The sequence below is a fragment of the Leuresthes tenuis genome, unplaced genomic scaffold, assembly GCF_036924035.1.
Source record: "Leuresthes tenuis unplaced genomic scaffold, fLeuTen1.0.hap1 SCAF_17, whole genome shotgun sequence".
Taxonomy (NCBI): domain Eukaryota; kingdom Metazoa; phylum Chordata; class Actinopteri; order Atheriniformes; family Atherinopsidae; genus Leuresthes; species Leuresthes tenuis.
This window is the reverse complement of record NW_027325371.1, coordinates 25,057,756-25,072,351: the sequence shown is the minus strand read 5'-3', so window position 1 is coordinate 25,072,351 and position 14,596 is coordinate 25,057,756. Positions and strand designations below refer to the sequence as shown.

The window sequence follows — 14,596 nt, the reverse complement described above, 5'->3', positions numbered from 1 at the left end:
TCACACCTTGTCTTACCCGCTTTTTACAAACTTTAGTCGGACATTCAAACCTTCTTGCAGCTGAACCACCTCCGCTCCCTGTTTTGATCATATATGGTCTGGCAATAGTACCCTTTCTTACCCGTTTGTGAGTAATTATGGCTGGACATTCACACCTTCTTGCAGCCGAACACAACCTCTCCCGCTTTTGGTGATATATGGTCCGGCATTCTTACCTTTTCTAACACATTTTTCAGCAATTATGGTTGTAGAATCACACCTACTCACAGCCGAACAACTCCGCTCCCACATTTGATAGTGTATAGTCGGGCATTCTCACCCTTTCTCAACAGCTTTTTGCAAATTATGATCTGATATTCACACCTACTTGCAGTCGAACAGCTCTGCTCCCGCTTTTGATTATGTTTGGTTGGATATTCGAACATTTTCTTAACTGCTTTTTACAAACTTTGGTCGGACGTTCACACCGTCTTGCAGCCGAACACCTCCGCTTCCGCTTTTGATGGTATATAGTCGGGCATTCGAGCCTTTTCTTACCCGCTTTTTACAAACCATGGTTGGACTTTCATACCTTCTTGTAGCTGAACAACTCCAATCCTGCTTTTGATGATTTATGGTTGGACATTAGCATCTTTTCCTACCCATTTTTCAGTAATTATGGGTGGATATTCACATCTTCTTGCAGCTGAACACCTCCTCTCCCGCTAATGATCATGTAAGGTTTGATATTCGAATATTTTCTTTAATGTTTTAAAGCAATTATTAATGGACATTCACACCTACTTGCAGCCGAACACAACCTCTCTCGCTTTTGATGATGTATGGACCGGCATTCTTACCTTTTCTAACACATATTTCAGCAATTATGGTCGGAGATTCACACCTACTCACAGCCGAACAACTCCGCTCCCGCATTTGATGGTGTATAGTCGGGCATTCTCACCCTTTCTCATCAGCTTTTTGCAAATTATGATCTGATATTCACACCTACTTGCAGTCGAACAGCTCTGCTCCCGCTTTTGATTATGTTTGGTTAGATATTCGAACCTTTTCTTAACTGCTTTTTACAAACTTTGGTCGGACGTTCACAATATCTTGCAGCCGAACACCTCCGCTTCCGCTTTTGATGGTGTATAGTCGGGCATTCGAGCCTTTTCTTACCCACCTATTACTTACTATGGTTGGACATTCAAACCTTCTTGTAGCCGAACACATCCGCTCCTGCTTTTGATGATGTATGATTTGGCATTCGCACCTTTTCTTACCCATTTTTCAGTAATTATTGGTCGGACATTCAGACCTGCTTGCACCTGAACACCTCTGCTCCCGCTTTTGATGGTGTATAGTCGGGCTTTCGAGCCTTTTCTTCCCCGATTTTTACAAATTATGGTTGGACATTCAGACCTTGCAGCCGAAAACCTCCGCTCCCTCTTTTGATCATACATTGTCGGGCATTCGCCCCTTGTCTTACACGGTTTTTACAAACTTTAGTCAGACATTCACACCTTGCAGCTGAACCACCTCCATTCCCTGTTTTGATCATGTGTGGTCTGGAAATACTACCTTTTCTTCCCCCGTTTGTGAGTAATTATGGCTGGACATTCACACCTACTCGCAGCCGAAAAACCACCTCTCCCGCTTTTGATGATGTATTGTCCGGCATTCTAGTCTTTTCTATCACATTTTTCAGCAATTATGATTTGACATTCACACCTACTTGCAGTCGAACAGCTCTGCTCCCGCTTTTGATTATGTTCGGTTGGATATTCAAACCTTTTCTTAACTGCTTTTTACAATATTTGGTCGGACGTTCACACCTTCTTGCAGCCGAACACCCCCACTTCTGCTTTTGATGGTATATATTCGGGTATTCGAACCTTCTCTTACCCGCTTTTTACAAACCATGGTTGGACTTTCATACCTTCTTGTAGCTGAACAACTCCACTCCTGCTTTTGATGATTTATGGTTGGACATTCGCATCTTTTCCTACCCATTTTTCAGTAATTATGAGTGGATATTCACATCTTCTTGCAGCTGAACACCTCCTCTCCCGCTAATGATCATGTAAGGTTTGATATTCGAAAATTTTCTTTCATGTTTTAAAGCAATTATTAATGGACATTCACACCTACTTGCAGCCGAACACCACCTCTCCCGCTTTTGATGATGTATGGACCGGCATTCTTACCTTTTCTAACACATTTTTCAGCAATTATGGTTGGAGAATCACACCTACGCACAGCCGAACAACTCCGCTACCGCATTTGATGGTGTATAGTCGGGATTTCTCACCTTTTCTCATCAGCTTTTTGCAAATTATTCTCTGACATTCACACCTACTTGCAGTCGAACAGCTCTGCTCCCGCTTTTGATTATGTTTGGTTAGATATTCGAACCTTTTCTTAACTGCTTTTTTACAAACTTTGGTCGGACGTTCACACCTTCTTGCAGCCGAACACCTCCGCTCCCTCTTTTGTTGGTGTATGTTCGGGCATTCGAACCTTTTCTTACCCGCTTTTTACAAACCAGGGTCGGACTTTCACACCTTTTAGTAGCCGAACAACTCTGCTCCCGCTATTGATTGTGTACAGTCGGGTATTTTAACCTTTTCTTACCCGCTTTTTACCAACTATGGTCGGACATTCACACCTTCGTACAGCGGAACACCTCCGCTCCCTCTTTTGATGGTGTATGTTCGGGTATTCAAACCTTTTCTTACCCGCTTTTTCCAAACTATGGTCGGCTATTCACAGCTTCCTCTCCACCATACTTGTATGGTTGGATATTCACACCCACTTGCATCCGAAGACCTCTGCCCCAAATTTTGTTGATATTTAGTCGGACATTCGCACCTTACCCGCTTTTGGCAAACTATGGCCTTCTTGCAGCCAAACACCTCTGATCTCGCTTTTGATGATGTAAGGTTGGGCATTCAGACCTTGCTTCACCTGCTTTTCACCAAATATAGTCGGATATTCACACCTTCTTGCAGCCGAACACTTCCGCTCCACCTTTTAGTGTTCTATCACACCTTTTTTTCACCGCATTTTATACATTATGGTTGGAAATTTTCAACCACTCTCATCCGAAGACCTCTCCTCCCGCTTTCTTTAATATATTTGAACTTTAGTCGGACATTCAAACCTTCTTGCAGCTGAACCACCTCCGCTCCCTGTTTTGATCATATATGGTCTGGCAATACTACCTTTTCTTACCCGTTTGTGAGTAATTATGGCTGGACATTCACACCTACTTGCAGCCGAACACAACCTCTCTCGCTTTTGATGATGTATGGACCGGCATTTTTACCTATTCTAACACATTTTTCAGCAATTATGGTCGGAGATTCACACCTACTCACAGCCGAACAACTCCGCTCCCGCATTTGATGATGTATAGTCGGGCATTCTCACCCTTTCTCATCAGCTTTTTGAAAATTATGATCTGACATTCACACCTACTTCCAGTCGAACAGCTCTGCTCCCGCTTTTGATTATGTTTGGTTAGATATTCGAACCTTTTCTTAACTGCTTTTTACAAACTTTGGTCGGACGTTCACAATATCTTGCAGCCGAACACCTCCGCTTCCGCTTTTGATGGTGTATATTCGGGCATACGAACCTTTTCTTACCCGCTTTTTACAAACCAAGGTCGGACTTTCACACCTTCTCTTAGCTGAACAACTCCGCTCCCTCTTTTGATTGTGTACAGTCGGGTAATTTAACCTTTTCTTACCCGCTTTTTACCATCTATGGTCGGACATTCACACCGTCTTACAGCGGAACACCTCCGCTCCCTCTTTTGATGATGTATGGTTAGGCATTCGCACCTTCTCTCACCCGCCTTTTACTATAGTCGGCCATTCACAGCTTCCTCTCCACCATACTTGTATGGTGGGATATTCACACCCACTTGCATCCGAAGACCTCCGCTTCCGCTTTTGATGGGAACTGACAACATAAGAAGTCCGGACATACTTTGATAGTATATGAATAAGTGGGTAGCTACTGACAAGCATTAAGCATGTCACACAGCCCAAACATAAAACATTTCAGGACACACCACACAGTTAACAACCACAGTGAAGCGTGTCAAAGCCCAAACATGTAACATTCAACAGGACACTTACACAACACATTCAAATCAAACAGTCAGACAACATACAAGAACATATACCCCAGCCGGCATTGCTCCCTGCCTATTTTCATACAGCACACTATGTGTGCGCACACCTTTATTCACAAACTCTTCAACTTATACTCTTTTACCGAAGTTGCTACAGCTCGATTGGCCGAATACCCTTTGATCCTATTTCGGTGAATTTGACATCTGCCTTACATATAACAGATTAGCGGTTTAGCAGTTTTAATTTAGTTTGAGTGAAGGAATTCATTTTATAGCAAAATCCGAAATCGTGAAGAACTCATGAAAGTAAGCTTATTCTCGGATTCCTGAAACTTTAGATTTGCTCTTTCTTTTACTGCAAAGTACACGTTGTTTTTTTTGTTTAAATCTTTCTAGACATGGTAAATATTAAGGACAAAGCAGTTTTCACATAGTTAGAGTGAAGGAATTCATTTTATAGATAAAATCCCAAGAGTCTGATGGGAAAAGAGAGTGAATGCGAAGTAGACTTTAACACGGCTATGGGAGCGAGCCGAGTGTGGGCTAACCAGGAGAATTGCTTGAAAGAAATGCGACCCCGAATGAGCGGTCAGAACAAAGCCTCAATACGGGATTCTCGTGGTGTTTTTGTTGCTGCCTTGTCTTTTGTAGTAAAAGGCCCTCCTGAGCTGTCACCTTATCGTGGTGGGGGAGTTTGCGTGCCCCAATGAGTCTGGGAGCTATGTTGCCCGGGGCTTTAAGCCCCTGGTAGGGTCACCCAAGGCAAACAGATCCTAGATGAGGGACCAGACAAAGAACAGCTCAAAAGACCCCTTATGATGAACAAAAAATTTGGACCTCGTGATCCCTTGCCCGGATGTGGGACACCGGGGCCTCCCCCCGGAGCCAGGCCCGGGGGTGGGGCCCGGCAGCGGGCGCCTGGTGGCCGGGTCTGTGCCCATGGGGCTCGGTCGGGCATAGCCCGAAATGATGACGTGGGTCCCCCTTCCGACGGGCTCACCACCCGTGGGAGGGGCCAAGGGGGTCGGGTGCGATGTGAGCTGGGTAGCGGCCGAAGGCAGAGGCCTTGGCGGTCTGATCCTCGGCTACTGAAGCTAGCTCTTGGGACGTGGAATGTCACCTCTCTGTTGGGGAAGGAGCCGGAGCTGGTGCGCGAGGCTGAGCGGTTCCGGCTAGATATAGTCGGACTCACCTCGACGCACGGCTTGGGCTCTGGAACCAGTCCTCTTGAGAGGGGTTGGACTCTCTTCCACTCTGGAGTTGCCCGTGGTGAGAGGCGCAGAGCAGGTGTGGGCATACTTATTGCCCCCCAGCTGTGTGCCAGTACATTGGGGTTTACCCCAGTGAACGAGAGGGTAGCCTCCCTCCGCCTTCGGGTGGGGGGACGAGTCCTGACTGTTGTTTGTGCCTATGCGCCAAACAGCAGTTCAGAGTACCCACCCTTTTTGGAGTCTCTGGGGGAGGCACTGGAGAATGCTCCTACCGGAGACTCCCTCGTTCTGCTGGGGGACTTCAATGCTCACGTGGGCAATGACAGTGAGACCTGGAGGGGTGTGATTGGGAGGAACGGCCCCCCCGATCTGAACCAGAGTGGTGTTATGTTGTTGGACTTCTGTGCTGGTCATGGACTGTCCATAACGAACACCATGTTCAGACATAAGGGTGTCCATATGTGCACTTGGCACCAGGACACCCTTGGCCGCAGTTCGATGATCGACTTTGTGGTTGTATCATCGGACTTGCGGCCGTATGTCCTGGACACTCGGGTGAAGAGAGGGGCGGAGCTGTCAACTGATCACCACCTGGTGGTGAGTTGGCTCCGCTGGTGGGGGAGGATGCCGATCAGACCTGGCAGGCCCAAACGTATTGTGAGGGTCTGCTGGGAGCGTTTGTCAGAATCCCCCGTCAGAAGGAGCTTTAACTCCCACCTCCGGCAGAGCTTCAACCATATCCCGGGGGAGGTGGGGGACATTGAGTCCGAATGGGCCATGTTCCGTGACTCCATTGCCGAGGCAGCTGATCGGAGTTGTGGCCGTAAGGTGGTCGGTGCCTGTCGTGGCGGCAACCCTCGAACCTGCTGGTGGACACCAGTGGTGAGGGAAGCCGTCAAGCTGAAGAAGGAGTCCTATCGGGCCTTTTTGGCCAGTGGGACCCTGGAAGCAGCTGATAGGTACCGACAGGCCAGACGGGCTGCGGCTTCGGCGGTTGCTGAGGCAAAAACTCGGGCCTGGGAGGAGTTCGGTGAGACCATGGAGAACGATTTCCGGACGGCCTCGAAGAGATTCTGGTCCACCATCCGGCGTCTCAGGGGGGGGAAGCGGCTCACAGTCAACACTGTTTACAGTGGGGACGGGGCTTTGCTGACCTCAACTAGGGATGTTGTGAGTCGGTGGGGGGAGTACTTCGAGGAACTCCTCAATCCTACCAACACGTGCTCGGAAGAGGCAGAGTCGGAGAGCTCGGAGACGGGGCCTCCCATTTCTGGGGCTGAGGTTGCCGAGGTGGTCAAAAAGCTCCTCGGTGGCAAGGCCCCGGGGGTGGATGAGGTCCGTCCTGAGTTTCTCAAGGCTCTGGATGTTGTAGGGCTGTCTTGGCTGACACGCCTCTGCAGCATCGCGTGGACATCGGGGACAGTGCCTCTGGACTGGCAGATTGGGGTGGTGGTCCCCCTCTTTAAAAAGGGGGACCGGAGGGTGTGTTCCAACTATAGGGGTATCACACTCCTCAGCCTCCCTGGTAAGGTCTATTCGGGGGTATTGGAGAGGAGGATCCGTCGGATAATCGAGCCTCGGATTCAGGAGATGCAGTGTGGCTTTCGTCCTGGCCGTGGAACAGTGGACCAGCTCTATACCCTCGGCAGGATCCTGGAGGGTGCATGGGAGTTCGCCCAACCAGTCTACATGTGTTTTGTGGACTTGGAGAAAGCGTTCGACCGTGTCCCTCGTGGAGTCCTGTGGGGGGTGCTCCGGGAATATGGAGTGCCGGACCCCTTGATAGGGTCCGTTCGGTCTCTGTATGACCGGTGCCAGAGTTTGGTCCGCATTGCCGGCAGTAAGTCGGATACGTTTCCGGTGAGAGTTGGACTCCGTCAGGGCTGCCCTTTGTCACCGATTCTGTTCCTAACTTTTATGGACAGAATTTCTAGGCGCAGCCAGGGCGTTGAGGGTGTCCGATTTGGCGACCTCAGAATCGGGTCTCTGCTTTTTGCAGATGATGTGGTTCTGTTAGCGTCGTCAGGCCGTGACCTTCAGCTCTCACTGGAGCGATTCGCAGCCGAGTGTGAAGCGGCTGGGATGAGAATCAGCACCTCCAAATCCGAGACTATGGTTCTCAGCCGGAAAAGGGTGGAATGCTCTCTCCGGGTCGGGAATGAGATCCTTCCCCAAGTGGAGGAGTTCAAGTATCTCGGGGTCTTGTTCACGAGTGAGGGACGAATGGAGCGGGAGATTGACGGGCGGATCGGTGCGGCGTCTGCAGTGTTGCGGGCTCTGCACCGACCCGTCGTTGTGAAGAGGGAGCTGAGCCAGAAGGCGAAGCTCTCTACTTACTGGTCAATCTACGTTCCCATCCTCACCTATGGTCACGAGTTGTGGGTAGTGACCGAAAGAACAAGATCGCGAATACAAGCGGCCGAAATGGGTTTCCTCCGCAGGGTGTCTGGGCTCTCCCTTAGAGATAGGGTGAGAAGCTCAGTCATCCGGGAGGGGCTCGGAGTAGAATCGCTGCTCCTCCGCATTGAGAGGAGTCAGATGAGGTGGCTCGGGCATCTGGTTAGGATGCCCCCTGGGCGCCTCCCTGGGGAGGTGTTCCGGGCACGTCCCACTGGGAGGAGACCCCGGGGAAGACCCAGGACACGCTGGAGAGACTATGTCTCTCGGCTGGCCTGGGAACGCCTCGGGGTCCCCCCGGAAGAGCTGGAAGAAGTGGCCGGGGACAGAGACGTCTGGGTTTCTCTGCTCAAGCTGCTGCCCCCGCGACCCGACCCCCGGATAAGCGGCAGATGATGGATGGATGGATGGACAAGGCAGCCATCGAATAGGGCCCGATTGTTCCTACTTGGTCAGCCGAGGAGCAAGGGGGGGGGGAGCAAGTGTCTCAACCAAGCAAAGCTCACCATGGGGAAGGTGGCTATGCCAACAAACCTGATGCCCTGCTCCCGCAGTGACGGATAATCGTACTCTGGTTTCTCTTCATAACGTACAAGTCTTTCGCCTTTTACTAAAGATTTCTGTGGAGAGCAGCACTAATGAGTTGTTTCTATTTTTGGCAGGCTTTACCTTTGCGGGTGAAGCCCTTTCTTTCTGTGCAAAAGAAATCTTGTTACTGTGCAGAGTGACTTCTCTGAGTAGAGTCGCCTTACTTGTTGCGACTGTGCCGATGTTCGAAGCTGGAGTGCAAAGTTGTTGCTTGAATGGTGCTTGCTGGAGCGTGCGGGAGTGCAAAGTTATACCATTTAAAAGGGCTGAAGAGTGCTCAGTGCAGCGGGTGGGCGACACTCTGGCCACCTTGAAAACCGAGGTTACATCCACTACCAGGGGCAGCCCAAGTTCTGCCGCAAGTGTGGTGAGCATGGGCACCTGGTTGAGGCTTGTACCAAGGTGTTATGTGGGAAGAGCAGAGAAATTGGGCAAACTTTTGGAGAGTGTCCAAATGGCAGGAAATGTAATCTCTGTGGAGAATTAAATCACCTCTTCAGAGATTGCCCTAAATCTTTTGCCAACAAATTAAAGACGGTAAAGCCACAGTCAAGCCAACAAAGAGAAGGACCAAAGGTGGCAGTTGGTGAACAAAGTGAAGAGGTTGACCCAATAAATTCAAACTTCCCGCCAAAAGCTTGGATTGGAAGTGAGGAGCAAAAAGGGGAGGGGCCTGTAGAGGCCTCACCACTCAGTGTTGAAGTCTGTGAGAATTCACAGGCAGAGGGTGGAGCTACGCTAAATGAGGAGGAAGAGCAGACAGGTGAGTCTAGTGAAGATACTCACCTCCCCGAAGGTCAACAGAAGGTCAATTTGTTGATAGGCATTCATTTATTTCTTCACTTCTGATGAAGTTTCAACAATAAACAACAAACTTTGTATTATTAGAAAGAACCAGAATCATTCTTCAGGAATCCGAAAATAAGCTCTATTTTATGAGTTATGCACGAATTCGGAATCTCCTATAAAACGAATTCATTAACTCAAACCAAGTTAAGACTGCTTTGTCCTTCATATTTATTCATGTCTAATCAAGTTTCAACGATAAACAACGTTGTACTTTGTAGAATGAGAAAGAACTTCTTCAGCAATAAGCATCTCTCGACATATGACGAAGTACAGATTTTGCTATAAAATTAATTCCTTCTATCAGCCTGACTTAAAACTGTTTGTCCTCCTTATTTATCCACTTCAAATCAAGTTTCAACAAATAAAAAAAAGTTGTAGTTTGAGAAAGTACAACTTAATCTTCAGCAATCAGTATAAAAAGAGGTGCAAATGCCAACCATACATACCTACAAGGTGGAGCGGAAGTATTCAGCTGCAAGTAGGTGTGAATGTTCGACTATAATTTGTAAAAAGCGGGTAAGAAAAGGTTCGAATGCCCGACTATATATTAACAAAAGCGGGAGGAGAGGTCTTCGGATGAGAGTGGGTGAGAATTTCCAACCATAATCTATAAAATACGGTGAAAAAAAATATGTGAATGCCTCATAGAACACTAAAAGCGGAAGTGTTCGGCTGCAAGAAGGTGTGAATGTCCGACTATATTTGGTGAAAAGCAGGTGAAGCAAGGTCTGAATGCCCAACCTTATATCATCAAAAGCGAGATCAGAGGTGTTTGGCTGCAAGAAGGCCATAGTTTTCCAAAAGCGGGTAAGGTGCGAATGTCCGACTAAATATCAACAAAATTTGGGGCGGAGGTCTTCGGATGCAAGTGGGTGTGAATATCCCACCATACAAGTATGGTGGAGAGGAAGCTGTAAATAGCCGACCATAGTTTGGAAAAAGCGGGTAAGAAAAGGTTTGAATGCCCGAACATACACCATCAAAAGAGGGAGCGGAGGTGTTCCGCTGTACGAAGGTGTGAATGTCCGACCATACTTGGTAAAAAGCGGGTAAGAAAAGGTTAAAATACCCGACTGTACACAATCAATAGCGGGAGCGGATGTGTTCGGCTACAAGAAGATGTGAAAGTCCGACCATGGTTTGTAAAAAGCGGGTAAGAAAAGGTGCGAATGTCCGACAATGTATGATCAAAAGAGAGAGCGGAGGTTTTCGGATACAAGAAGGTTTGAATGTCCCACCATAGTTTGTAAAAAGCGGGTAAGAAAAGGTTCGAATGCCCGACTATACACCATCAAAAGCGGGAATAGAGGTGTTCCGCTGTAAGACGGTGTGAATGTCCGACCATAGTTGGTAAAAAGCGGGTAAGAAAAGGTTAAAATACCCGACTGTACACAATCAATAGCGGGAGCGGAGTTGTTCGGCTACAAGAAGGTGTGAAAGTCCGACCATGGTTTGTAAAAACCGGGAAGAAAAGGCTCGAAAGCCCGACTATACACCATCAAAAAGAAGGTTTGAATGTCCATCAATAATTGCTTTAAAACAAGAAAGTAAATTTTCGAATATCAAACCGCACATGATCATAAGCGGGAGAGGAGGTGTTCGGCTGCAAGAAGGTGTGAATGTCCACCCATAATTCATGAAAAATGGGTAAAAAAAAAAGGTGCGAATGCCTAACAATACATTATCAAAAGCAGGTGTGAATGTCAGATCATAATTTGTAAAAAGCTGATGAGAAAGGGTGAGAATGCCCGACTATACACCATCAAATGCGGGAGCGGAGGTGTTCGGCTCTGAGTAGGTGTGAATGTCCGACCATAATTGCTGAAGAATGTGTTAGAAAAGGTAAGAATGCTGGACCATACATCATCAAAAGCGGGAGAGGTGGTGTTCGGCTGCAAAAAGGTGTGACTGTTCGACTAAAGTTTGTAAAAAGTGGGTAAGACAAGGTGCGAATGCCTGACAATGTATGATCATAAGTGGGATAGGAGGTGTTCAGCTGCAAGGTGTGAATGTCCACCCATAATTCCTGAAAAATGGGCAAAAAACAGGTGTGAATGCCCAACCATACATCATCAAAAGCAGGAGTGGAAGTGTTTGGCTACAAGAAGGTGTGAACGTCCAACCAAAATATGTAAAAAGAAGTTAAGAAAAGGTTCGAATATCCAACCAAACATAATCAAAAGCGGGAGCAGAGCTGTTCGACTGCAAGTAGGTGTGAATGTCAGATCATAATTTGCAAAAAGCTGATGAGAAAGGGTGAGAATGCCCGACTATATATCATCAAATGCGGGAGCGGAGTTGTTCGGCTGTGAGTAGGTGTGAATCTCCGACCATAATTGCTGAAAAATGTGTTAGAAAAGGTAAAAATGCCGGTCCATACATCATCAAAAGCGAGAGAGGTTGTGTTCGACTGCAAGTAGGTGTGAATGTCCAGCCATAATTACTCACAAACGGGTAAGAAAAGGTAGTAGCCAGACCATATATGATCAAAACAGGGAGCGGAGGTGGTTCAGCTGCAAGAAGGTTTGAATGTCAAACTAAAGTTCAAATATATTAACAAAAGCGGGAGGAGAGGTCTTCGGATGAGAGTGGTTGAAAATTTCCAACCATAATGTATAAAATGCGGTGAAAAAAAAGGTGTGATAGAACACTAAAAGGTGGAGCGGAAGTGTTCGGCTGCAAGAAGGTGTGAATGTCCGACTATATTTGGTGAAAAGCAGGTGAAGCAAGGTCTGAATGCCCAACCTTACATCATCAAAAGCAAGATCAGAGTTGTTTGGCTGCAAGAAGGCCATAGTTTGCCAAAAGCGGGTAAGGTGCGAATGTCCGACTAAATATCAACAAAATTTGGGGCGGAGGTCTTCGGATGCAAGTGGGTGTGAATATCCCACCATACAAGTATGGTGGGTGGAGAGGAAGCTGTGAATAGCCGACCATAGTTTGGAAAAAGCGGGTAAGAAAAGGTTTGAATGCCCGAACATACACCATCAAAAGAGGGAGCGGAGGTGTTCCGCTGTACGAAGGTGTGAATGTCCAACCATACTTGGTAAAAAGCGGGTAAGAAAAGGTTAATATACCCGACTGTACACAATCAATAGCGGGAGCGGATGTGTTCGGCTACAAGAAGGTGTGACAGTCCGACCATGGTTTGTAAAAAGCTGGTAAGAAAAGGTGCGAATGTCCGACAATGTATGATCAAAAGAGAGAGCGGAGGTTTTCGGATACACGAAAGTTTGAATGTCCTACCATAGTTTGTAAATAGCGGGTAAGAAAAGGTTCAAATGCCCGACTATACACCATAAAAAGCGGGAGCGGAGGTGTTCCGCTGTAAGACGGTGTGAATGTCCGACCATAGTTGGTAAAAAGCGGGTAAGAAAAGGTTAAAATACCCGACTGTACAAAATCAATAGCGGGAGCGGAGTTGTTCGGCTACAAGACGGTGTGAAAGTACGACCATGGTTTGTAAAAAGCAGTTAAGAAAAGGTTCGAATATCCAACCAAACATAATCAAAAGCGGGAGCAGAGCTGTTTGACTGCAAGTAGGTGTGAATGTCCAGCCATAATTACTCACAAACGGGGGAAGAAAAGGTAGTATTGCCAGACCATACATGATCAAAACAGGGAGCGGAGGTTCAGCTGCAAGGTGTGAATGTCTGACTATAGTTTGTAAAAAGCGGGTAAGACAAGGTGCGAATGCCCGACAATGTATGATCAAAAGAGAGAGCGGAGGTGTTCGGCTGCAAGGTCTGAATGTCCAACCATAATTTGTAAAAACCGGGTAAGAAAAGGCTCGAAAGCCCGACTATACATCATCAAAAGCGGGAGCGGAGGTGTTCAGCTGCAAGAAGGTGTGAATGTTCGACTAAAGTTTGTAAAAAGCTGGTAAGACAAGGAGCGATGTCCCGACATTGTATGATCAAAAGCGGGAGCGGAGGTGTCCAGCTGTGAGTAGGTGTGAATGTCCGACCATAATTGCTGAAAAATGTGTTAGAAAAGGTAAGAATACTGGACCATATATCATCAAAAGCGGGAGAGGTGGTGTTCGGCTGCAAGAAGGTGTTAAAGTCCAACAATGGTTTGTAAAAAGCGGGTAAGAAAAGGTTAAAATACCCGACTGTACACAATCAATAGCGGGAGCGGATGTGTTCGGATACAAGAAGATGTTAAAGTCCGACCATGGTTTGTAAAAAGCAGGTAAGAAAAGGTGCGAATGTCCGACAATGTATGATCAAAAGAGAGAGCGGAGGTTTTCGGATACAAGAAGGTTTGAATGTCCCACCATAGTTTGTAAAAAGCGGGTAAGAAAAGGTTCGAATGCCCGACTATACACCATCAAAAGCGGGAGCAGAGGTGTTCCGCTGTAAGACGGTGTGAATGTCCGACCATAGTTGGTAAAAAGCGGGTAAGAAAAGGTTAAAATACCCGACTGTACACAATCAATAGCGGGAGCGGAGTTGTACGGCTACAAGAAGGTGTGAAAGTCCGACCATGGTTTGTAAAAACCGGGAAGAAAAGGCTTGAAAGCCCGACTATACACCATCAAAAAGGTTTGAATGTCCATCAATAATTGCTTTAAAACAAGAAAGTAAATTTTCGAATATCAAACCGCACATAATCATAAGCGGTAGAGGAGGTGTTCGGCTGCAAGAAGGTGTGAATGTCCACCCATAATTCATGAAAAATGGGTAAAAAAAAAGGTGCGAATGCCTAACAATACATTATCAAAAGCAGGTGTGAATGTCAGATCATAATTTGTAAAAAGCTGATGAGAAAGGGTGAGAATGCCCGACTATACACCATCAAATGCGGGAGCGGAGGTGTTCGGCTCTGAGTAGGTGTGAATGTCCGACCATAATTGCTGAAGAATGTGTTAGAAAAGGTAAGAATGCTGGACCATACATCATCAAAAGCGGGAGAGGTGGTGTTCGGCTGCAAAAAGGTGTGACTGTTCGACTAAAGTTTGTAAAAAGTGGGTAAGACAAGGTGCGAATGCCTGACAATGTATGATCAAAAGCGGGAGCGGAGGTGTTCAGCTGCAAGAAGGTCTACATGTCCATCAATAATTGCTAGAAAACATGAAAGAAACTTTTCGAAAATCAAACCGCACATGATCATAAGTGGGATAGGAGGTGTTCAGCTGCAAGGTGTGAATGTCCACCCATAATTCCTGAAAAATGGGCAAAAAAAAGGTGTGAATGCCCAACCATACATCATCAAAAGCAGGAGTGGAAGTGTTCGGCTACAAGAAGGTGTGAACGTCCAACCAAAATATGTAAAAAGAAGTTAAGAAAAGGTTCGAATATCCAACCAATCATAATCAAAAGCGGGAGCAGAGCTGTTCGACTGCAAGTAGGTGTGAATGTCAGATCATAATTTGCAAAAAGCTGATGAGAAAGGGTGAGAATGCCCGACTATACATCATCAA

General features: G+C 46.9%; 1 non-coding gene across 1 annotated transcript; it reads left to right on the top strand.

The window, feature by feature from the left end:
• The first annotated feature begins 8,300 nt into the window (after window positions 1-8,300).
• LOC140274219 (U5 spliceosomal RNA) lies at window positions 8,301-8,414 on the top strand. Its single transcript, XR_011908193.1, has one exon. It is a non-coding gene; the product is annotated as a U5 spliceosomal RNA (small nuclear RNA).
• Window positions 8,415-14,596: the final 6,182 nt, after the last annotated feature.